General features: G+C 50.6%; 1 protein-coding gene across 1 annotated transcript in view; it reads right to left on the bottom strand.

The window, feature by feature from the left end:
* Nucleotides 1-22301, bottom strand: part of TMEM132C (transmembrane protein 132C) — a 195361-nt gene that overhangs the window by 158330 nt on the left and 14730 nt on the right. The window lies entirely within an intron of this gene.

Raw genomic sequence — 22301 nt, 5'->3', positions numbered from 1 at the left:
GGCCCCTTAAGTTTTGGGCCTGGCCCAGCTCCTGAGATGGGCCCTCCCTTCTCCGTGGCAGTCTCTTGTCCATGGACACACCTTGTCCGGGCTCACCTTCTCGGGGCCCTGCTGAGCAGGGGCCGGAAGCCAGCTGGAGGACACACCGCGTCCTGCGGTCCCACTGGCTGATAGACGCGTCGTGCATTCTGCTGGGTTTTGTGCCTTGACAAAGGGCATGGTCAGTGGGGCCGCTGGGGGTACTGTTTTGGCCAGAGGCACCTTTCCAACCCTCACACCACGCCAGAGTGGAACCGTCCTCCGCGGCTGACGAGGCCAGCCCGCGTCAGGGCGTGATCACACAGAAAGCCCCAAACAGTCGTGGGCTACGAGCCTGTGAGGCCAGACGCTGTGCGGGTCTCAGGCTGACGGGGCCCCCGGCGTCCCTCAGGTATCGAGTCCTTGCAAGCACGTGTTGTGTGGACAAGCCAGTGGAGAATGATCGGGACCATGCACAGTACATAGGTGTGGGGTCTCATTCCTGGGGGTTCTAAGCAGGGGCCTGGGTGGGAGAGAGGGAACGCATCGGCGCTGCACAGGCATGGCCGGTATTGGTGACGCACGACTGAGAAGGCGAACAGAGGCCTGGGGGGGCTGGAAGGTCCCCATGCCCCTGTCTTCCTCCTCCCTCCTCTTCCTTCTCCTCCCTCCCCTCGGCCCCCTGCATTGGAGTCTGGGAAATGACACTTCTCGGCTTACACCTCACTGGCACCTGCACCCCCCCTTGGCTCCCCCCAGTGCTGCCTGGGGCCCCTCCCAGCTCTGCGGTTGCTGTCCCTGTGCTCCATTTCCTGACGCCCTGAGAGAGACCGTGAAGGGTCTGGTCCAGTGGGCTGCACTCCAGGGGCGGGCAGGCTCTCGCTGTGCACGCAGGCGGCCCCACGGGCTGTGGGCAGGGCTGAGCGTGGGGCTCGCAGGGGAGACAGCCTCGCCCAAGATAACTGAGTACTGTTCAGCGCCCTTTCCTTGCCTGTTGGCCACCTGTCTCAGCCAGGGGAACGCCAGCTGTTGGAACCAGTGGCACATACGTCGAGGTTGCCGAACACAATACGGGGGTGCTTACGCTCACATCACGGTCCAAGGCAGGCCCGTGCTGGAAGGGGAGTTGCTTGCACGTGGTCGTTCAGAGACCCAGGCCTCTGCCTTCCTGGAGCGCGCCCAACCCCCCCACAGCCCCAGTGTCCCCTGTATGCAGCTGGCGGGTCAGGAAAGAGAGGGGATGCACACAGCCTGAGGCTGGAGACGACGCATGCCTGGTCCATGCCCCCTCGCTGCCCAAGGAGCCCTTCTGGGGACAGCTTCATGTCAAGGAAACGGAAGCTTGGATTTTCGGTAAACCTCCTTCTGGCATCATTGTAGAAGCTGAGAGGAAGGGGTGCTCATTTCTCCTGCTTCTGTGGCCGGCAGACAAGGACATGCCATACAGCTGGGGTTGGTCACCTGCCACTGGAAGTCTCCAGAACATCTCCAGGCTATCTTCTGATAGGAGGCGATGTCATGGCTGATGCTGGCAAGCCTCCGTCCTCCTGCCTGAGATCAGCCGGCTTCCCACAGCAGCCGTCTGCAGGCACCGCACACACTGACCCACAGCCTCGACACAGAGGAGCCATGCAGCATGGGCTGCCACCTCCCCACGTAGCGTGCTTCGAGAAAAAGATCCCACCACCTGCCGGAACCGCTCTCGTTTGGGTGGTTCGGTACGTGTGGCCGACAGTATTCCCGATGGACGCATCCAAGCCAGGACAGCCAGTCCCCTTCCTCCTCCTCCGACACAAATACCACTAGACCCTCATCAAGTTTACGAACGACTGCTTTCTTCGGCGGATGCACACATCACAGGCCCTTGGACATTTCCGTGCACAACTATGCATTCAGGAACTTGTATAAGTTCCTAGACGAATGAAAGGGAAAAAAACAAAGTGAGAAGAAATGGAGGGATCGAGGTCCGGCTTTCCTTCAGCAGGAGAGCTCCGCAGCACGGCCGGGCCCCGTCACATTTCCACCTTCATAAAAGCTCTGCTCTACGTAAGTGTTCAGCTCATACACGTCACCGGACCAACCACTCTGGGGAAACCAGGAGAAACGCACTGGACCCGCAAGGGAAAACAGCAAATAATCAAACAGGGAGATCATCATTCCACTTCCTTCTCCAGGGGTCACTCGGTTGTGTCTCGTAAGTTGTCCTTTCCCCTTCGTCAGATCTGCTGGGGTCATCCCCGCGAAGGAATGCTTTACCATGCTGACACGCGTCGCCCAGTTCTGGGATTCTGCAATACGGAGAGTTCCCGGGCCCCCGCTGAATGAGGGACTTCGTTTCAGATGCTCCGTGACTCTGTGAAAGCACTCACCTGCCCACCTACTGTGTGCCAGCCACTGTGTGCATGGCTGGGCAGGAAGATGGACAGGAGTCGGTCTCTGCCCGCTGGACATCACACGGTGGGGGACACTCACAGACTCACGGTGCCCAGGGAGGACACTGTACAAAGTCATGGGCTGAATCCCTGGGGGTCCCATCGAGAGGGCAGCCCACATGGGGCGGAAAGCCTTTGGAGAGTCTGCACAAGGCCGCTGACACGTTCTGATTCATGTTGTAGGAGAGTCTCCCTGGCTGCTGCGAGGACGATAGCTTACAGACTGGAGCTGAAGCCGTGGAAATAAAAGGGGAGAAATCCAGCATGACTCGTGGACTTGGGGTGCAAGCAACTGGGTGAACAGTGGTGCATTTGCTCCATCAGCGGAACGGAGATGGAGAACGCAGGATGCGCTGCTGTAGTTTTCTCTTCTGGGGTGCAGGTGGCAGCGGGAGCCCGTGGGCAATGTCTGTGTGGTTTGAGGTCAACGGAACAGTAGATACCCAAATGGACACATCGAAGGTAAGGCTGGATTTGCAAGCTCCGAAATCCCCTCTGCATGATGGACACAGTACACACTCACCACTGAGCCCTGCCCACTTTTTCAGTCTTCTTTGCACACCCAGCCACAATTATCTTTCTGTGTGTGGAATATGCCAAGTTGTTCCTACCCCGGAGCCTTTGCTCTGGCTGTTCTCACCAGCTGGTGCACCCACCCCCTGGTCTTCACCTAGCCAGATCTCTCCTGTTATCCACATGCTGCTGGAAGGTCATCTGCTCAGGAAGAATGCCCCTGACAACCCGATCAAAGCCAACCCCTCTCACCATCCTGCTTTCTTTTCTTCAAAACACTGACTGGTATCTGAAATTGTCATGTCTGATTAATTTACGTATTTCTCATACCGGTCCTGCTGCTGGAATGCAAGCTCCAGGGAGACAGGATTCACAACTGGGGTGTCAGAGCATCTAACACACAGTAGGTGTTCAATAAATCTGTCCTGAATAATGGGAAGGCTCATGTAATTGTCACAGACACGTTTCTGGATTTAATTCTGCTCTTGTAAACACAGAAGCAAAGGGGAAACGATGTATTCCCAGGGCTCCGAGTAGATTAGACTGCAGAGCAAAGAAGGCTCCCACCGGCTGCTGAGCACACAGCTGGAGCCAGATGCTCGAGCCCAGGCCATGACTGCCCTTTGACGGCGCACTTGAGAGGTAGCAGAAATCTCCCGGGTACAGAGGGAAGTGTCATCCAAACAGCACAGAACTCTCTAACTCAAAAGCCTTTTTATGAGTGGCTCGTAGGCCAGAAACTATCCCTGGAGAATGCAGCTCAGAAATAGGAGCCTTGGGAAGTGAACCAAGCAAAAGTGGAGCTACTTTTAGGGGCTTCAATGGGGGAAGGCAGGCCACCAGCACATCCATCGCCTTTGAATGAATTACACAAAAGAGTTTCCTCTGGGCAGACACAAGCCCACGGGCTCCTGGCTTGGTGAGCATTTCAGTCCCCATCATCCCTTCAGCTTAGCCCACTTGAGCAGTGAACAACCTGTGCAACTGTGCACCGCAGGCCTGGGAAGCGAGGCGGGAGCTCCCTGAAATGAGAAGCAGTGAAAACTCTGCTTCGCTTTTCTTGGGGTCTCAATTAACAGTCTTCAAGCCAAATCATCTCCCAGACCTCTTTCTTTCTTTTTCTTTCTTTGGGGAGGGGGTGACCTATATAGGGTTTTTAAATAACTCAAAGTGTTTTACAACGGGACAGGCACTCACTGATCAATTGTCTGTAGATCCTGCCACCCCTCTTTGTTAACCAGCTCTTCCCAGTGCGCACCCCTAGCTCCCTGTCTGGTCTCCCGTGGCTCCTGAATGCAGAGAATCAGAACATGGAGGGAAGGAGTGGAGAATGCCAATTGCCTCTTTCCCCCCTTCTAATTAACAGCTGCCAGGAGCAAACTTTCTGAGGTAAAACTTTCACACAGAGAAGATAAATGGTTTTTTAATTTGGGTCACAGACAAGGTTACCAATAGAACTATGTTATTGTTATTTCTTTCAAACATGCCTTCATTAATTTATTAAAAAAAATAGTACAAAGAAGTCAGAGACGTTTGATGAACGTACTTCCTCTCCCCAGCTGCTCATTATCCAATTAAGTAATCGACGACGGGCTGAGCCATCAGAAACCAGGGGCTGCCCCTGGCCCGCTTCCCTCTCTCTTTCATAAGGTCTCCATCAACCCAAGGAGAGGCTAGACTGTGAAAAACTCCAGGTGCAAGAACCCAAGACCCGCTGAGGACCCAGAGCCGAGTTCAGGCAGTAAGGGACAAGCATGTCCATGACCTTCCCTCGCAGAGCGTGAGCCAAATGAAAACAGCTCCTTCCTGGAGACTCGCTTCGGTGACCGATGTTTGCTGTGTTGGCTTGGCCAGCATCCACTCTCTTTTTCTGATGATGCCTTTTATTTTCGTTCGGTGGCCATTACCGCTCAGTGTGGCTTCGCCTGGACTGACCCACCCTATTGTTCTGGGGGTGGGCACAATAGTCAAGCCAGACCAAAACGATTCACAGTGACTGCTTCAGGCACAGCTTTGTGACCCAATTTGGGCCACTGAGAACCAGCCCCAGGACTCTGGCTGGACCGACTAGACTTGCCAAGCTGAAAGGAGGTAGGCCTGGGTGTGCTGGTGTCCACCTGGCTACTGTGTGCACACGGAATGTCTGGGGATGAAGCCAAGAGAACAGGGCAAGAGCTGAACATAAAGGAAGCCCTGTACCAGTGACACGGTTGTTGGCCTTGATCCAGCCATGCCTGAAGCTTGGGCTATCCTTGTACTTTTCCATTACATGGACCACTGTTTCCCGTTCTTCCTTTTTCCTTAAGCCATAGCTTGATTTTGAGCTGCCGCCATCACAACTAAAATGTTCCTGTTTATTGAACCCCAAGCAGATCTCTTCTGAGAAATCCAAATTTGTAAACTACTAATATGGGTCTTGATCACTTCCCAGTCTGCCCTCTTCTGAGCTCCAGGCCTTATTTTTAACACTCACTGGGTAATACTCAGAGATGCCAATAGCACCTCAGATTCAAGTAATTTAAGAGAGTTTTCCCCCTTTCCCTCAAAACTTGGTCCTCCATCCGTTTTTCTTTATTTCAATCAATGCCACCACTATCATCCAGGCTGGAGATGTGGGGTCTTCCTCTTTCCTCCCACCCCTTTTAACCCCAACATCCTACCACCACCTTCTAATGACCAACATCCCAATCCTGGGAAGCCCATCTGCTCAACCTCCCACACGCAGTCCCTCCTCTCTCCCCCAGCTGCACTGACCCCAGCCGCCCAGCCGGCCTCACCGCCCCCGTCCCACACCTCCCGTCCCTCTACAGAGCTCCCAATAGGACTTCCCGAAATGTAATTTTAATCACATGATGCTCCATAGCTGGGTGTGGCCACGAGTCGAAGCTGCGGGCCGTGGGATGTTAGAAGAAGTGATGATGTACGACTTTTCGATGATGCCCTGAAGTCTGTGCCGTGGCAGAGCCTCCCTGGACCAGCCTGCACTGCGGGTATCTCTTCCCAACTGCATATTCCTGTTGCCGTCCCCGGAGCGGGACCTTAACACCACGGAAATGGGCAAAAGCAACAAACGAACCTCTCCCAGCCCCGGGTGGGATCCGCTGTCCTACGTTTACCAGCTCGTCACTGCGTTAACACCAAGGGCAGTTCCTTCCCCTCTCTCCTCCCTTCCACTGGTTGGAGTTAGTGAGGGGTGCTGGGCCATCTGCGCAACGAGGACAACACTCAAAGATGGCAGAGCAAAGCAGCAAGCAGGAGCCTGTGTCCCCAACACAGTGACAGGATCATGCCCCCCTACACTGCAGATTCCTGGAGGCTGGGAGAAAGAAACCAACTAACTAAGAAAATAAATGGATACACTGTATCTTGTATAAATGGATACACTTGTATCCTACGGTAGGTAGGAGTGTACAAGGCTATAACCACTTTGGAAAACGAACAGTGTCTTAAAAAGGGAAATATACTCTTACATCTAACCCAGCAACTTCCCTTCAAAGGGAATGAGAGCGTATGTCCAGGCAAAACCCTGCATGCAAATATTCACAGCACCTCTGTGCATAACAGCCCACACCAGAAAGAAGCTGCTGGATGGACGAGGGCACTGTACCTCCAGACGGGACCTGGCAGCAGTAAAAGCAAATGAGGACTGACATGTGTAGCAACATGCACGAATCTCAAGGGAAAAAAAAAAGCTGAGCAAAAGAAGCCAGACAAAAGAGGGTATTACTTGGAAATCCATTTACATGGAGGGAAAGAGCAGACGACCCTAATCTGGGGTGTTAGAAACCAGACACTGGTGGCTTCAGTGCAGGAGAACGCTGGCTGCCCAGGAACGTCAAGGAGGGGACTCTCGGGGAGGAGGAAATCGTGCTGGGTTTTCATAGGGGTGTGGGTTACAAGGGCACATGCATCTGTCAAAAGTAATCAAAGCGTGTAATTAAGACTGCATATTTGAACGTATGCGAATCACGTCAATAAAAAACATAGACGAGAAGTAGGAAACACAGAAAGAATCAGAATGCGGGTGGATTCCATAAAGAAAGAAAGATGGGGGGGAGGGAAGAAAAGGTGGATATTTCCATGCAAATCAAATCAGTATCTGGAGACTGCCGTGGGCCTCAAGCGTGTGGTCTTTGGGTGTCTGCTGCTGAGTTCCGAGTTCTGCACGCTAATGACTTGTCCCTGCACGTGCACACGCAGCCACTCTCCTGGTGCACGGCCACCGGCGACCGCCAGAGCCCTCTCTCCCCTGCGCTGAGCCATGGCCTCGGCACCCTGATCCGCACATCACCGCAGCCATTCACGAGACCTGAGCTGCCGTGTTTGCTGTCCTGGACGAAAAACATGAGATCATGGAGTCTATCTCACCTGTCTCCCTTTCACCAACACCAGGCACGAGAGCCGATGCACGATGCCGGCTGACTTATCCCGCGAAGGAGCATCCTCAAGTCGTCCTGGGTCTGGCCGGACCCCTGCCCCATGGGCCACAGGTCAGGGTCCGCATCACTCCCCAGACCCTGCGTGTCTTGTCTCTCTTCCCTTGACCTTTATCGCCGGGGGCTGGGTGTGCAGGACCTGCCCTGTATGAGCGCTGATAAAATGGAGGTTGTGTTTCCTCATTACCCACAGAACAAGGTCTTCTGATTCCACTTGGATGATTAAAACGACAAGATGGTGGAAAATCTGCTCTCCTGGCAATGTCATTAAGTGGCTGATTCACTAGCAAGTTCACGTATCTCAGTGTGAGAAAGTGACTTTCTCTCAAGAGGAATGACGAGTGTCCCATCTTTCCTACTTGTGGCTTCCTCGTCATCCTGCAGGACCAGAGTGTCACCTCTATGGGTGAGGCTCACATACTCCGCTCTTGAGCCCAAACCGAGGGGCTGAACCATACAGCGCGCAGGTGGTGGCTCACGTGTTTTCGCGTTTCTTCTTTCTGAAATCGGGCACCGCCATTCAGGGAGAGAGTCTGGGTGCAGTCACTGCAGACCCACTTAATTGGATTTGACAGCCCTGGTTTATTTACTGAGCAGCATTTCCCTTCAAGCCATAATCATACCTAAGACTCATCTGATCTCCAGCTTACTCCGAGTACCAAAAATTCAGGGTTTTCCTGACACTCTAGTCACGGGAGAGGAGGGGGAGGGAAGGAAGCATACCACAAAGGACTCTTAAAAAAAAGGACCCCACCACATGGCCTCAAGTGTGTACCTTCCACAGTTATCCGGTTATTCATTTTGCAGGTACGAAGGGAGGGATACGAGCTTCCACCACACCTGCTCTACCTCTGTGAGCAGGCAAGTCACCCCCCCCCCCCGGCTCTGCCTGGAGGCCAGTTTCAAAGGGGGCAGAATCAGCTGCCTTCCTCGGAGGGGCTGGAGACCCCTCTCTACCTGCGTCCTAAGGACCCAGCAAGGGCAGGGGACATCAGCTCTCGGCACATGCCAGAAGCCAGGAGACATCAGAACATGTTTGCACACAGACCTCCTTCCAAATACGTCTGCCCATTGTTGGTTTCTTATCCTGTTTGGGGGTGGAGGTTGCCCAAGGGGAGGAGGGCAAATGAGAGAAACGGTGCCCCAAGTCACTCGGGCCGTGTTCTCTTTGGGGCAAGCCTGAGTACACATCCCCCCCCCCCCACCCGCACTCTCTCCATCCACTTTCTACTCAATCAGACAGCGATGCCACCAAGAAGCTGTGAACTCTGAGCGGGGGCTCTGAACTCGCGGCAGCACAGGGCTTGGCAAAAGTCTTCTGCGAAGGGCCAGAGAGGAAACGCTTTAGCCCTCGAGGGTTGAGAGGCATATTTGAGGGTGTTATGTCGGTCCTCATCTAATAAGAGATTTCCACCAAGGTTTCATTGATGATGTCAGATTGTATGTGCATCACGGCAATTAGCGGGGTGCCAAGTGGGGCCCTGTGGGGGATCTCTGCCGATACTCAAGTCCATCACTGCCGCGTGCAAGCAGCCAAGGGTGATGCAGGCAGGAATGGGCAGGTCCGTACCCCAATAACATTTCATTTATGTCCTTGAGAAATACGGATGCTATGTAATTTCCATGTGTCGTGAATCTTTGGATCTTTCTTTCAGTCATTAAAAAATGTACAAACCATTGGTAACTCCTGGGCTGTGTAGATTTAGCCCTTAGGATGTAGGCTGCGGACCCCAGGAGGACAGAAACCCCAGCTGTGGGATTAGCCCCTTCTGCTTCAAGCCAGTGTCCTGGGGCTGCTGGACTGTGCTGTTTGGGTGGTTATGTAACCTTCTATGAAAGGCTACACATTTACTGAGCTCAGCCTGTTCCTGGCTCTTCCCCTGGGCTCAACCAGGGAGGCTGGGTGCAGGAGACACAGCTGCGTTTTCAGGGAGCTCCTGGTCAAGGCGATAACAGCCATGTGAGACCGTGAGAGTTCACGGGACAGGAGACTGCTTCCCAATGAGATCGGCTAAACACTCAGCTATCACTTCGCCAGGGACAGGGGAGCACAATAAAAATATACAAGTCATTTTAGGTGACCCCTACCGGTAAATGAGAAAGGACGCGCGGAGCCTGCAGCAATGGCCCCCCGCCCCAGAAGGGGGTGCGTGTGGCCCCAGGGGAGTGACGCTGAGGTGTGGGGCCTGAGCAGGACTCCTGGCTCTTCAACATCCACAGCTTCCTGGGGCCGTTGGGTGGCACCTGTGCTGTGGTGGGGCGGCCTCTGTCTTCCTCCCCATGTCACTCCCATGTGCCCCTGACCCTTCATGAGTGCGAAGTGCTAACAATCCTGGTTACCAGCCACTTGCAAGTAGAGCACCTCACCCAGCAGGGGAATGCCCAGCTCGAGTATCTCCTGGGTGAGAAAAGGGATGTACTGATACAGATACTATTGTTAAGCACCTGTCTTTCAAGTATGAGCAGTACACTGAACACCAAGACCCAGCGAGGAGCCCCCATATGGGGTCTCTTGGACACAGCCACACCTGCCACCCTGCTGATAAATGTGGGAAACTTTGGCGTTTTTATTTATTTAGTTGGTTCATATTCAATTCAGACCAGATGAATCATCCACTTTTTAAATGAATTCTACAAATGTCAAAAGGTGAAAGGATTCTGTGCGTTCCATTTCATATTCATTTAGTACCACGTTTAAAATAGAAAAGAGTTTCCTCTTAATCACCTTGACCTAATTTTGATTTTCCACCCAGCAACAAACGTACAGTTCCCCGAAATATCATTTACCCCTGGGAGGAAATGCTTGAAAACCTATTATTGCACATATCTGTAATGTTTTCCATCCTAAGAGCTCCAGGCTTCCTAAAAGAACGTCGGAAGTATGCAAAGGACCCTCGGGCAATTTTTAATCATCAAAGCAAAGCAGAGAATGGGGGGCTGGGGATGGCAAGATGAACAGAGGTAGAGGTGGGGAAAGAGGAAGAAGAAGAAAGAATTGGAAGGCACACAGAAGGAAAGTAATAAATGCATCTGGCACTCTGAAACAACAACCTTACTTTTACACAAGTCACCGATGTTTTTTTAAGATTTATTTATTTATTTGAGAGAGAGAGACAGAGAGAGAGAGAGCACAAGCTGGAGCAGGAGAGGCAGCGAGAGAGGGAGAGAGAATCCCAAGCAGACTCCACGATGAGTGTGGACCCAACATGGGGCTTGATCTCAAGACCCTGAGATCATGACCTGAACCAAAACCAGGAACTGGATGTTTAACTGACTGTGCCACCCAGGTGCCCCACAAAGTCACCACATTTGATGGAAGTAGTGTGACAGTACAAAATCCGGAAGCTGGGTCACTGAGGCTGGGCAAAGACCACGGCTGAGGTCTGCAAGGTACCTGTTAGGATGAAGCTGACCATTTTCTCCCCTTCACTGATGTCAGGAGAGTTAAATATTCAAGTACGTTGGCCAGGGTGAGTGTGGTGTACCCAACTCAAATTGGTTTAACCAATCAAGGAGTATATTATTTCAAAAGACAGGTAGCTCGGTGGTTTCAGAGTTGGCTACTCCAGAGACTTAGTCAATTATCAAGGACTCTGCCTCCTTTCTTCTCTCCTACCTACCACCTCCTTCGTTGGCTTTATCCTCAAGCTGCTACACAAATGTCTACTGAATTTTAGGTCTCCCATCAGACACAATGACACTCAGAGAGGGAAAGGGAACTTTCAAGTGACACAGACTGGGACCCATGTCCTTTCCTGAATCAATTCATGGTGAAAGGAATGTATTTTCCGTGGACCCACTGTGAGTTTTAAGATATGGCCCCAAATTCCTTGACACTTCTTTTATCAAGAGGTGGGGTCTATGTGCCCTCCCCATAACTTCAACCAACAGAGAATGGCAGTAATGTTACATGTGAGTTCCAAGGCTAGGTCTGAAAAAGAGCTCTTGGAATGCTTTCTTGGACGGGAAGCCAGTCACCAAGTCAGAAATCTGACAACGCTGGGGCCGCCATATTGGAGACATCACGTACATGGCTGCCACTGACAGCCCGCTACACTCCCAGCCGACAGCACCATCTGACCCAGGGGAGGTCCCAGATCGTTTCAGCCCCAACCGACGTCTCTATGACCTCAGGAGAGACCCCAAGGAAGAACTGTCCTGAAAAGCCCTGTCCCGACACAACCATGAGCAAAACGAAGAAGTAGTTTTAAGCTTCTACGTTTCAGGGTAATTTGTGCAAAACAATAGTAACCAGATAAATCGTCACATCAACCTCTGATGCTGGAGGAGGAATCTACATTCCCTGAGGCACATGGACAGGTAAGAAGGGTAAATACATGAACTTGAACTGAATCAGGAATCTGTTAGGATGGAGCAAATGGATGCTGGGTAGGCACTCGGCAGTAATTTCTACACCTTTGAAAAATTCGATGCATTAACCTCCCGTGAGTTAATTTGCGCAAAGCATTAACATAGTGCCTGGCATATAATAAAGACTTGATAAATGATAGTTATTTCTATTATTATTCTATGTGCAAATGTACTTAAGAGTTTCTCATATACCTTCCCAAGGAGTTCTCAAGTAAAATTTGGTTATCTTGTCTACTTCCTTGTTGATCTAGATGGGAAAAATGCACCGAGGCAAAGACAAATAGATCTTCCTTTCAAATAAAAAGGACCCCCATAGCTAAGTGTTTTTATCGAGTCTTTTGTTTCTCCTTCTGCACCTCCTGACTCATGGTCTCCACGCATTCTCCCTTGTGTTTCTCTAAGAGTCTCTCCCCAAACCAGCATTCTTATCAGACTCAAGCACTAAGGTATTGGATCTTGCCATGTGGATCTGGTTTCCTCTCTCCTGGTTTCCTTGAGATGGCCAAAGAACCCATTCTCCTTCCCTTCCTTCCTTCTTATCTGAAAAGCTCCAAGCCCTGAGCACTGCCCTCGACCCCTATGCCAGCCTCCGCCATCCATGGTCTTCCGAATGCTTCCTAACTTGCTTGCTTCCAGCATGCTTCTAATCCCAAAGGGTGGATCGTTGTAGACTTTTACCAAACATGCCTCCCGCCAACATTCCTGAGACCCCTGTCCTTCTGCAGTGTGGCTTTGCAGCTCCTCCCACTGACTCACAGCCCCCCTCCTTGATTCTGGGCTGGCCCAGTGACTTGCTCTGAACCTGGCAACTTCCACATTTGTTCTCTGGAAGCCCTGAGCTGCCGCAGGAAGGAGCCGAGCAATGATGCTGGAGAGACCACACGGAGGGAGAGACTCCAGAGGCTGAAAGAGGACGAGGAGAGAGAAGCCCCAGCTGGGAGACCAGACGGAGGGCGAGGCGGGGAGAGCCTGCAGCAGCCCCACCTGCAGCTGCTCGGGGAAGCCCAGCCTCTCCTGCACGAGCAGAGCCCAGCACACGGGCTGAGCCCTGGCGGACCTGCCCAGGGAGCTATGAGCAAACCCGGACTGTCATGGAGGCCTGGGTTTTGGGGCAGCATACCAGGCAGCAATAGAACTCTTGGTCACACTGCAATGATTAAAGAATCAACAAGGTCCTGCCTTGCATCTCTCTCTCTCTCTCTCTCTCTCTCTCTCATTATTTTTGCACACACAGCATGAACTCAGCTCACTGGAATAGTCCCACATATACAGTGGTCACAAACGTTCTCATCCATACGCTAAAACTTCTGTAAGTTACTTAACATTTGTCTTTACGACAACTTGCCTTATTTACTAATAAATGTACTAGAAAATGAAACTCTGTATTACTATTGTGAATGGAAGACTTACATCACTTGAGGAGAATGGGAGGGTGTCTTAACACTAACAATGCAAGATGCCGACCCAGGGACCACCAGCCACGCACGGAACACACTCGGACCGCTGCCTTAGGTCCACTGGTGGAAACGCCTGTTCTTCCGTGCCGTCATCCCTCTCTTTCTCAAATCATTTGCGGGTATAAGACGTGTTGAGAGCACAGCAAAAAAGCTTAATTTTTGTTTTAATTTCTTTGCACACATCACTGTGCTTCTAAGTTACTATATTTTATGATCTGATAATTGTCTACCTGTACAGAGAAAATTCCATTAGGACACTTTCTCTGTCCGTTGTGCTGACTGTCCTGCCTCTACCAGGGTGGAGAGACAGCACTTAGTAGGTGCTTACGGCAAAGGTACTGGCTGAAGGAATCAATGAATAAATTAATGATTTACGCCTCAAAGCCTGTAACTCCCCTCACCAATCAAGAGTAAACTTGTTTGATTATAAAGACTCTCTTGGGAATTTTTTTCCCCATAAATCAATACTGTTTGCCCAAACCCAACGTGAAATGCTCACTTCCCTTCATATTTTAGTCGCTAACGCAATACATTTCTGATGGTGTATTTATTTTCTGCCAAGTAACAATGGGTCTGATGAAAAATGGGCAGCCCTGAACCTTGGAATGTGCAAGAAAGAATAATGCGTTGATTAATCGAGCTCACAAATATGCAGCCCCTCTCCTTCAGAGGATGGCGGGCGGAGACACACACAAACGGGAAAGCATGAAGAGAATCAATTTTCTAGGAATCAGAAGGCCAAGGGGGCCGGAGAGAAAGCAAAGGCACGTTTTTAGCCTCCGATGCCTATTTCATCTCTCCTCGCACTTAGCAGGCCCGAACAACACAGCACGGACCCTTTCTCAGTAACCATCTTACCCCAGCTTCCGCGGATGCTCAAGGATAGACAACGGAAGTACATAAATATAACTTTTTTTTTTTTTTTGCATTTTGATCCAAAATGGGATAACACCTCAGTGGCCAAAAACAAAAACAAAAAACGTGCTTAGCAAAAGTAAACGGCAAATGACCACAAATCTCTGATCCTGATCTTTCAATGGGGCTTTCGCTCTCCACTAGAGAAACCACAAATGGAAAACTTCAGATCCATTTTTGTTTTCAATAAAAATCTTGTTTAACAGCATCATGAATATTCATGGTTTCGGCTTCCTTCCAAATAAAAACAAGAGAAGCCAAATGAAACAAGAAAAAAAAAAAGTGGTTCACTCAGCTGCACAAAGGTTTGAAGGACAAGATTTTATGTTTTAAGACATGTGCATCTGTTGAAAAAAAAGAAGAAGAAAAAGAAAAGAGAAACTTAGAATAATCAGAGCACGAAAAGTGCCAGCACCCACATCAGCAGTTCTGCAGATTTCAGTTAGTTCCTGACTTTGCCATGTTTGCCTTATCGGAGGGCCAGTTATGGCATTGTTTATGCAATATTTCTTCTCTGTAGATGAATTCAATCCAGCTGAATCCTAAATAATTTAGCCTCAACTCTTATCTATGACACCACTAGTTTTATGACCTAATTATGATTTTCTTATACATATTAAAACAAATTATAATTACTAAATGGAAGAACCATGCCCAAGTTGTAACTAAAGTTTGGTAAATAGCCAGTGTGGCCTGCTCACCCGACTTCTGGAACGAATTAGCTACCCGAACACTGGGCATTTCATTGGCCTTCAACTTCGTGCAGTCATTAACAGCTGACCTCATCTGCCGAGGGGCTGGGGGACAGAGCAGGGGGCCCACTCTACCATTTCTTCTAGACGCTGGACACCCAGAAGTCAGCGTTGAAGGACAGGCTTCTGAAAGCTCTGCACTATCCAATATGGTAGCCACATGGTTACTATTTAAGTGAAAATGAATTAAAATTAAATATGATCCAAAATGTGGTTCCCCCATCTCACTAGCCACATTTCAAGTGATCAATAACCACCCAGGGCGAGAGGCTGTTAAGCTGTACAGAGCAAACCTACGTAGGCCATCTCCATCACCACGCAAAGTTCTACCAGCCAGCTCTGCTCCAGGAAGCACCGTGCAAACCCTCCACACCCTGGAGCTACTTTTAATAATTCGTTTGTGAAATTCAGGGCCCCACATCCTCTACAGGCAGACGGGGATCCATCCCCAAATCTTCATAGGCACTGTGGCTATTTCCCTGAAAGATTCTGGAACCTTCTGAGTATTAAACTTAATTCCCTTCCCCAGAAGTTGCCTCCTCCTGCTTCTGTGTGTCAAATATACCTTCACCTCCTGGCAAAGTGTCCACATGCGCCTTCCCCAGAAAGCAGCAGCCTTATTCCCTTTACTCTCGCATAGTTAAGAAGACACCTGTCAAACACACACATACTCACACACACACAAAACCCACTGCTATTTTTGAGATACTGGGATCATTTACAGCATTATTATCTTGTACTCTGACGGGCACACTGTAATACATACATAGCCAAGCCCTGATAAGACTGCGTCTTCACACGTTACATATTGGAGAACTATTATTACTTCCTCCGTAATGGAATCGTGATAACATCAAACAAGAATGAGGTTTCATCTTGGCTCCGGTCCAAATGGAGAAGCCATCCTAATACACTGGAAACAGACAAAGCCCAGACTAATAAGAAGCTATCTGGTCTACCTGTTTCTTGCAGTGGAGCAAGTTAACACAATTAACTCGACGAAGCCAAGGATTGAAAGCCGAGCAGCCGCTGAAATGTCAAAGTCAGGACTGTGAGCGAAAATGCCTCCAGGGATCAGGAGAGTAATTTAGGTAAGTAAGGAGGCGATGGGGAGCTTCTGGGGGGAGTGAGGGTCTGTGTTGGCGTGGAGAACAAAAGCCCCCACCCAGAGCAGCCTCGAGCTGGCTCCAAAGTCTCAGGAGCAGAAAAATGGGCTCAATTTTCAGATCTTCTGATTTTGGGAAGACAGAAAACCAGATTCTTAAGTTAAATTCATTTTTAAAATTCTATGCCTACCCAACAAAACCTGTCCTCAAGTCCCCAGACCCTAAGCTACGTACTAAGGAATGTTCTGATGAATCAGTTCATAAAGGAGAAACACAAAGGGTAGTTTCCCGATCAGGTTATCCCTCGTGGTAGACAGCAAAAATGACCACAGTACTTGCCCTCCCTGCCAGGAGTCCCTTCACCGTGTGACTTGGCCGCTCCTCTCGTGGAGAGGGGAAGTCTGTGTCCCCATCCTCCAATGAGTGAGGCACTAATTTCAAGCTGGGTTGTGCTTTCCCTGGACCCTGGGGGCCGCCATGTGAAAAGCCCAGGCCAATCCCCCAGCTGATGAGACACACATGGCCCCGAGACCCCATCGTCCCAGCCCCCCGGGGCAGCCTGCCCACAGAAGCAGAGTGGCCGGCCGCGCTGACTGGCAGGGGACCTCAGACAGGAGTGAGCCCAGCCCACGTCACATAGATTACTGACCCAGAGCATCACAAGCTGAGGAAATTGCTGTGGGTGTGAGCCACTCAATTTCTAGGGTGGTTTCTTGTGGAAAACTCTCCTGTGGTTACCGTCTTAGCTCAGCATCTGTGTCATTGGGGTTCACACCCCAGCTCCATCGGGCACTCGCTCTGTGCCCTTGAAACAGTTCAGTGTCTCATCTTCCTCCTCGATACCATGAATGCAATAATATAATAACAATAATAATAATAATATTTCAGGGGGTCTTTACAAGGATTTAGTGACAAGACAGTTTCCGTGATGCATGGGATTGGCGCCTAACATAGCATAAGTTCTTGACGAATTGTTACCCCTAACAATTTTGTCTCCTTCACCCAATTTTTAAAAAGGACCTCCAGTCCCTTCTCATCGGTAACAACGGAAGAAAAAAGAAAAGGAAAAGAAGTCATCATCTTGCCCCCTGCTACCCTAAGCGGGCCACTTCTTCTAGAATATGGGCACACGCGGGAGGCTTGTGTTAGGGGTTATGTTAGCATGCTTCTTAGAAAGCAAGAGAAGTAGTAACTTGCACCCAGGGGCGCGCTGAAGCTGGCTCGTTCTGGCCCGGGAACCCACGAAGTAAGCGTTCAGGCATCTTTCAAGCCAGACAGCACGTGGGTGGTGGGGGGTATTTACACCACAGAAACAGGCCGACACTACAGGTAAGGGCTGTCTTTCCCCCTTGCCCAGACCTTCATCGGCATCCCTCTGCCTGCGTCCCTTGCTCACCCCACCAGGCGACAAACGCAACCCCTTCTTTAATGAGAATCTGGCGGCACCAGATTCCTTTGTAGGATTTTCTCCGAGTCCCTGTGAGGTGTCTTGAGGGATTTTTCTGAACCCAAGGTAGAAAGAGCCACATGTTCTCTTAGACCTTGGACTTCAGCATCCCATATATTCTTCATTCACTTCTATGTGCAGCTATGGAACCACTTTTAGAAAACAGTAGTGTCAGGGCACCTGGGTGGCCCAGTCCATGAAGCATCTGCCTTCCGCTCAGGTCATGATCGCAGGGTCCTGGGATCAAGTCCTGTGTTGGGCTCCATGCTCAGCAGGGAGCCTGCTTCTCCCTCTCCCTCTGCCCACCCTGTTCTTGCTCTCTCTCTCTCAAATAAATAAAAATAAAATCTTAAAAAAAATAAAAGAAAACAGTAGTGCGATGAGTCCCCAAAGACAACCTGTGAAGGTAGTATCCTTTTTGATTTTAAGAAGGACATTTCTTATGAGGTCACTTTTTAGGGATGGACTGAACGCGGCTCGGAGCACCTGAATGGCCGCAGCCCCCCCAAAGTGGGGGCCCCTAAGGAGAGGGGCAGCGAGCAAGACAATGGAGGACAGAGCCGCAGAAGCCGCAGAAGTCCCCAGAGCCGGTCTGCTGCACGTGCTACCCCATGCGGGTTCTTCCATGGTGACCACGGAGTCCAGTCAACAGACACTGGCTAACTAGTCCACGGAAGGAATGAAGGAATGAATGAGATGGAGAAGTTCCGATGGCTCCAGGAAAATGGTCAGAAGGGCGTCCTGTGATCTGAGAAGGCTGGTGTTAGTAAATGTGTGGTCTCTGAGGTCAGGAGCCAGGCTTTCACCCTGAGGACAGTTGCTCAGCGTTCGCTCCCACACACGTGTTGTGCATCCCCATGGAGACCATCACATCTGCCACTCACTGTCCCACAATGGGCAAGCCCATCTGCACCCCTCATGTCCCGGGACCCACAGCTTCTCAAGTCCGAGACTTGAACTCAGCAAACCACGTCCTCAGAAGCCCCAGGAAGGGTGGACCCTGTGAGTCTGATTTCTCCAGAACACATAATGATTTCGCCCAGGAAAGTGGACAGAATCATGGGCGCCAGCTGTTGAACACGGAGTTACCTGAACGTATCTGGGAAGGCAACCGCTTCTGCCGGAAGATCTGCGTTGGACCACGCAGTTCTCCTCCGATGCCTCTTATTTTTCATAGCATTAGGGGAAAAAAACCCCAAACCGATACACACGTGTAACTCATTTTGCTGCGCTTTGCAGACGTTGTGTTGTTTTACAGACTGAAGGTTTGTGGCAACCCTGCCTTGAGCACGTCTATTGGCGTCTATGTTTCCAACAGCACGTGTCCACTTCGATACTATTGTATCTGTTATGGTGATCTCTGATCAGGGACTATGAGTCGCTGAAAGCTCAGATGAGAGCATTTCTTAGCAATAAAGTAGTAAGGTATGTATATTTTTAGACATAATGCTATTGCACACTTAATGGACGGTGATACAGTGCAAACATCATCTTCGTACGCACTGGGAAACCAGTAAGTTCATTTGACTTGATTCATGGCGATATGCACTGTTTGCGGTGGCCTGGGACTGGACCTGCAGGGTCTTGGAGGCTGGCCTGTACAGAAAACACAGCACGATCAAGTTGTCAGCAGCTCCGAAGATGACGGAGATTAATCATCTCACATTCATTAGGACTCAATTATTGTGACTCTTTAGTGTTTTGCGGTCTCTCCTTTCATGTTCTACAAACAGGCTTGGCTGCGTGTTTGAAGACAGAACATTCTCGAAACCAGAGCAAAATCCCCGGGGGGTGCTTTTTAATCACTCTTTACTCCATTATGGAGAGTTCATTCCTATTCCACACAGACTTTTCAGCCGGTGCCAGAAGACTGACAGAGACACTGGAGATTCTGCAAACGCCAGGCACTCGGGGCACGTCCTCCACACTCCAGCCCGGGGCGGGGGGGCTTCTCAGCAGCAGCCACAAGATGGTCCCAGTGAGAGCAGGGAGGGGCTGAAGAGCCCGAAAAGAGAGCTTGTGTATGCCAGCGGACAGGCCAGCTTTCCTGGGGACACCTGCTCCGCACAGCTCCTGGCCTCTCTGGGGGATATGGAGCGCCCTAGGACCAAGGCACACCACCCTAGATGTCCCCAACTCCGATGACATCACAGAGGGGGATGGCTCTCTCCGCGCAACGCCTACTGAGGGCTCTGAAAGCACAGTGACATGGCCAAGCTCAGCCTAGGACAAGCAATGAGGGGCACCAATCCTATAAACCGTGCCCTCTCTTTCTATCTGTTTCTTTGTTCAGTTCAATCAGGGTGCACCCCTCTTCGAACAGTTTAAATTAGATGGCCAAAATGATAGCAATCTGGAGGCTAGGAAAAAAGTTGTAGGTGTTTATATAACATTTTATGCAAAAAAAAAAAGTCAGCAATTTCCATAGCAACAGGCCTGCCGCCTGAGCTTCTGAAGACAATTCAAGAGCCAAGGAAGAAGCAGCGAAGTCAGGTGACTGAATTTCAGGGATTAGGAGGGGGCTTTTTCCAGATACAGGTATCCTGCTGGGGCGGGGGTGGGAGGATGCAATGGCAGCGGAGCCCACACTCCCGATGAGTCCGAAAGGTACGTCCTGCCACTCTCTCGGGTCGAAGAAGAGGGGAGTTTGTTTCTTCCTACAAGCACCTGAATGCGGCCCAGCCCGAAAGCCAGAGCCCAAGGTTACGCACTGCTCCAGCCACACAAATCGGTCCACAAGTGACTGTCATTCACAGGCAAAGGACAGCGGAATCTGAAATATCACTTAACTCACCGTGGAAAAACTGAAAGAAGAGCATCATAAATGTCTGTGTAACTTTCACCTACATTGACCAACGCAGAAATTTTGCCATGCGTACTTTCGCTTCTCCGTCCGTCTCTCCGTATAAGTACATCTGGAATCTCGAGGCGTTGGCAGAAGGCTTCTGGTGGTTTGCTGAGCTCTGTGGCATTCCTGATAGCTGCCCTGAGCTTCCCCTGAGATTTACGGGATTAGGGGCCCCCGCACCCCAGCACGAACACCCATAAGTAACGACATCTGCAATGAGCCCATCCCCAAATACGGTCACATCGTGAAGCACTGAGGGTTAGGACAGCAGCGTGTCGATTTTGCACACAACTGTAGGCAATCATACCAGAGAACTTGTTAGAAATAGAAATTCTCTGGCCCAGCTCCATATCGATGAGCCAGAAGCTGTAGAACTGGGGTCTGGTGATTGACATGTTAAAGGGCCTCTGGGTGAGGCTCGTGGCCCGTCTAGGTGGGGAACCACTGGTTTAAACCACTCGTGGCTGAGAGTTGCTCACAGCAGCTGCAAGCCCCCAGCTGATGGATGCCCAGTGCAGAGGAGTGTGTCCATTCCGTGGGGGCTGAGGGTGAGTGGGGCACGTGGCCCCGGAGCTCCAGGCCCCACTGGCACCGGCTAGCTCTCTGTGCTGCTCTCCAGGCACAGCCATGTCAAGGGAATATCCCGTAATCAACGGAACTCCTTCATAGGCTGTCCACTGATGTGTCTCTTCTACTTTGAAAACAATGCCAGCATTTGCTCTCTGTCCCTTTATAGTGCATAGGAGATACGGGCAGTTGTGGGAGGCTCGGGCCCTTCGGCCAAACGCATCACGCTGCTCCCACTCCTCCCACTCCTTCTCTCGGGCCGGGCACAGGAGAAGTCTGAGACCTCGCATGTTCTCTGTGTCGCCTGGAGAGAGGGAGAGAAGATGCCACCGCTTCCAGGTCTTCCCAAACTTCTCACATGCATCTCCTGGTCCCTTCGGGGTCCTGCCAACATTTAACCCCTTCCAGCTTCCATCTGATGCTTTCACCCTACCCTCAGTTTAGGAAAATGTTTCTCTAACCTTTTGGAATAAGAACAAACCCCATAAAAAGTTTCCCGAATTGTTTGCCCAATTCAAACGTTAAGGATTTCACTCTCTTGCTTTCCATTTGTGCTACGATACCCCATTCTTCACGGAAATCCGTATAATGTGTGCTTGTTATGGCTTGAATCTTGGAAAGAACCACGGTGGAAAGAGACCCACAGTGGGATGAAAATACCACTTATTAAATCAAAAATATTGCCCCTCTCCCCCGCCGCAGCAGGTGGGCTTGATGGACGGTTGAGTACCCGGAGCAGGTTGACTAAGAATGGGGAGACGAATACTCTCTTGAGCTCGTGAGACCCTCTGTCACCCCAGTGGTTAGTGAGAAGGAGGCCCAGGTACTCCTTGACCCCATAGCCAAGAGCTCAGCTCCGTGAAAACGGTGCCTTCCCACCGTCCATCTTCACGCAGGTGCCATGTTAGGCTCTCCTTTCCCACTGTGCATTTCAGGATGGCGTAACTGGGCTTGTCAGCTGGATGCAATCTTCAGCTCTTCGATCTGAGAAACGCTGACACTGATCTATCAGCTTGGAGACCCAGCCCCGTGCCTCAGACGCCTGTTCTGGGAAGTGCTCATTAACAGCTAATGAAATGAGTGTCATTGAAGTGTGATACACTTTCTGCCAATGTGCCATCAAGGATGGGCTCCGTCTTCGAATATACCTCTGATGGTACCAAACACCTCCTCCTCCTCCTTCTTCTTTTAAGAAAGGCTATTAAGGGGGGGTAATCAGAAGGGGGAATGAAGCATGAGAGACTATGGACTCTGAGAAACAAACTGAGGGCTTCAGAGGGGAGGGGGTGCGGGAATGGGATAGACCGGTGATGGGTAGTAAGGAGGGCACGTATTGCATGGTGCACTGGGTGTTATACGCAACTAATGAATCATCGAACTTTACATCAGAAACCAGGGATGTACTGTATGGTGACTAACATAATGTAATAAAAAAAAAT

The sequence above is a fragment of the Ursus arctos genome, unplaced genomic scaffold (assembly GCF_023065955.2).
Source record: "Ursus arctos isolate Adak ecotype North America unplaced genomic scaffold, UrsArc2.0 scaffold_34, whole genome shotgun sequence".
Taxonomy (NCBI): Eukaryota; Metazoa; Chordata; class Mammalia; order Carnivora; family Ursidae; genus Ursus; species Ursus arctos.
The sequence above is the reverse complement of the archived record's forward strand: the minus strand, read 5'-3'. Positions and strand labels throughout refer to the sequence as shown.